The sequence below is a fragment of the Eriocheir sinensis genome, chromosome 1 (genome assembly GCF_024679095.1).
Source record: "Eriocheir sinensis breed Jianghai 21 chromosome 1, ASM2467909v1, whole genome shotgun sequence".
NCBI classification, from domain to species: Eukaryota; Metazoa; Arthropoda; class Malacostraca; order Decapoda; family Varunidae; genus Eriocheir; species Eriocheir sinensis.
Genome location: NC_066509.1, coordinates 29,342,222 through 29,346,152, shown reverse-complemented (window position 1 = coordinate 29,346,152; position 3,931 = coordinate 29,342,222).

Below are 3,931 nucleotides of genomic sequence, written 5' to 3'. Positions count from 1 at the left end.
ACCTTGTTTGGGCCTTAGGGCCTGATATATCTTATGGTCTCTCTCTCTCTCTCTCTCTCTCTCATGTCTCTGTCTCTCTCTCATCTCTCTGTCTGTTTTTATCATGTCTCTGTCGATCTGTCTGTCTGTCTCTCTCTCATGTCTCTGTCTGTCTGTCTCTCTCTCATGTCTCTGTCTGTCTGTCTCTCTCTCATGTCTCTGTCTGTCTGTCTCTCTCTCATGTCTCTGTCTGTCTGTCTCTCTCTCATGTCTCTGTCTGTCTGTCCCTGTCTGTCTCTCTCATATCCGTCTATCTGTCTCTGTCTGTTCGCCGAAAGATCATGAAAGGGATGGAGTTCAAAAGAGCCCAGCCAGCCATTCCAGCAACCCCGACTCACCCAAAGCAGCAGTGGGCATGGTATGAGAGTGAATAATTAACCTGTTGCAGCACTAACAAAACTTTTAACGAAGATGTATGTTAGGGCAGTTTTTTTTATTTTTTATAAAGACTTACCTCACCTTGAGGGTACTTCTTGAAGACCTCTCGTGGGGGTGGCAGCGCCCACACCCACTTGAGGGACCTCCAGAGCTCAGGAGTTCACATGGGGCACCAGACACGTGCACACCTCGGTACACTTTATTACAAGAAATCTAAAACACTCGCACCACACAGCAGAAGCCCATTCACACACCAAGCACGCTGCAGCACTAAGCTCTAACCTAACTAAGGCTAACTTGGCGGCGCTGGGATGCGAGAGGAAGGCTACTTAGCTGTGGCGTGGCCTCGGGGTGAATACACGTCGTGGGCGGAGGGCAGCGAACCCAGGCAGCTCCGCTCTCCTGACACACACTGACTCCGGCGTGGACCACACGATGGGCAGCCGCCCTCTTGAGGCGACAAGAGATGCCGAGTGCGTACTCCTGGCTGCACTAGCGATTCCGAAACCAAACCAGCACCGACTCGTTAACGGCACTAGCAAGACAGGTACTAAGTTGCGGAACTGGTTACCGGTATCGTTAGTACCGCTAAGGTACCGGTACCGTTAATACCGCTAATGTACCGGTAAAGTGCCTTTAGCACCTAAGGTATCAGTACCGGTACCTTGCCGGTACGGGTAACGAATCGGTACTACCAGGTATGAAGTTTTTTGGTACCGGTATTACCGGTACTCAAATTAACGGTACCTGCCCACCCCTAGAGAGGAGGGAGGGAGTTACTACGAGGAAACAGGAGGGTTGTCCAGGGCCAACTTGCTATCAGTGGGAGGGTGGAGAGGAAGTAGAGACAAAGTTCCTCCAAGCATTGAGCAGAGTGGCAAAGTCAAGGGTTGAGGGCTTAATTTTCATGGGAGACTCAGTCAATCAGGGACTTAGCGGCAGCATCTATACACAGCGTAGTGCCAGACAGGAACGGTACAAATTCCTAACAGTAACAGGATTCCCAGCGTTATCCCAACCACTGTCTGTTTATTATGTACTGACTACGGCGCCGGTAGACTGTCTAGAGTCTAGACTCTAGACAGTCTACCGGCACTTTGGGAACCACTGGTCTAAAGGGACAGCCCGTTAGTGGCGCAGGCGAATTTTATTTAGGGCCGCCTTCACAGTCGTTTTATTTGTTTTGATCGTTACCAATGGCGGCGATCGACGCTACAGTTTTCTACGTGAAACTGGCCGATGGGGTAATGGGGGCTGCAGAGGAAGCGAAAGGTGTTGAAAGTGTGTGCCAAGGTGCGGTGCCAGGCTAACCCCGCAGCCGCCACTACCCCATCGGCCAGTTTTACGTGAAAATACTATAGAGGCGATAGCCGCCATTGGTAACGATCAAAACAAACAAAATAATTGTGAAAGCCGCCCTAAGAATGGCTTCCGTGATGACTTTGCGTCAAATCAGCGACTACTCCGTGAGACTGATTCGACATATATTACCTGCATAGTCCGCCAACGCCAACTCCGGCTATATGGGCACGTGGCACGTTTTCCGGAAGCTGATCCTGCTAATCGGGTTGTCTCTGTAAGAGACAATCCTGTGTGGAGGAGGCCAAGGGGATGCCCACGGAGTTCGTGACTTGAGCAAGTCGATAGATCCTGCCGGGAGGCACTCGGGTTGGGAAAGGGGCCTGCATGGAGACTCACTCGGAGAGACCCCCGGGCTTGGCGTCATAGGGTGGGCGAGGCGACGCGCCTCCCGGCGTATGCCCCTATTGATTGATTCCGTGATATACGACTATTGCTTGGCACATGCTGCCCCCCGGAGATGCACTTGAACGAAGTCGCTGAACAGATTAAACAATATGCCAATGTGATAAACGAATAAACTATATGCTGCCTATAAGAATATATATATATATATATATATATATATATATATATATATATATATATATATATATATATATATATATATATATATATATATATATATATATATATATATATATATATATATATATATATATATATATATATATATATATATATATATATATATATATATATATATATATATATATATATATATATATATATATATATATATATATATATATATATGTGAGATTGTAACAATGATGTCTATGTAACCAGTCACAGTCTTAGTCAGGAAAGCAGGACATGTCAGTGTTGAGTGGCCAGTTACACTACGCAGCCTTCAGCGTTCAGGCCTGCCAGGGTGTCTGTATGTGACTACGTGTGAATGAAAACTCGAAGGAAAGTAAACCCAACCCTCAACACTACTCTGTATAGTTAATAACCCACAGTACTTCAAGAGTACCCTAAGCCAACCTAACATGAAAAAAAAATCTATAAAGGGCGTGAAGAAACTTTTTATAACATTTGTAGGATAATTTGCACCAAGACAACTTATTTTAACTTTATTGATGTAGGAAAATATCTTTGACAGGTTGAGAAGGATACATTGTGCTGGATGATCAAATTTTTCATCATCTGGCACGAATTTATTTGGTCCCTTATTACAAAATATCGTTTGCGTCAAATGCATTAGGCAGTTTATTAAGATAAATTTATTGGATGAATAAAAAAACAGGTAAAAAGCCATTACCTGATATGAAAAGTAATCCACAGAATTCCTCAAGCTTCAGCCTATCAAGCAAACAATTTTGAAACACACACAGAGGTACCAGCGGGTCCACTGAAGGCCCAGTAAAACATTGAGGCACCAGCGGGTCCACTGAAGGCCCAGTAAAACATTGAGGCACCAGCGGGTCCACTGAAGGCCCAGTAAAACACTAAGGCACCAGCGGGCCCACTGAAGGCCCAGTAAAACACTGAGGCACCAGCGGGTCCACTGAAGGCCCAATAAAACATTAAGGCACCAGCGGGTCCACTGAAGGCCCAGTAAAACATTGAGGCACCAGCGGGTCCACTGAAGGCCCAGTAAAACATTGAGGCACCAGCGGGCCCACTGAAGGCCCAGTAAAACACAGAGGCACCAGCGGGCCCACTGAAGGCCCAGTAAAACATTGAGGCACCAGCGGGTCCACTGAAGGCCCAATAAAACACTGAGGCAACAGCGGGTCCACTGAAGGCCCAGTAAAACATTGAGGCACCAGCGGGTCCACTGAAGGCCCAGTAAAACATTGAGGCACCAGCGGGTCCACTGAAGGCCCAGTAAAACATTGAGGCACAAGCGGGTCCACTGAAGGCCCAGTAAAACATTTAGGCACCAACGGGTCCACTGAAGGCCCAGCAAAACACTCAGGCACCAGCGGGTCCACTGAAGGCCCAGTAAAACATTGAGGCACCAGCGGGTCCACTGAAGGCCCAGTAAAACATTGAGGCACCAGCGGGTCCACTGAAGGCCCAGTAAAACATTGAGGCACCAGCGGGTCCACTGAAGGCCCAGTAAAACATTGAGGCACCAGTGGGTCCACTGAAGGCCCAGTAAAACATTGAGGCACCAGCGGGTCCACTGAAGGCCCAGTAAAACATG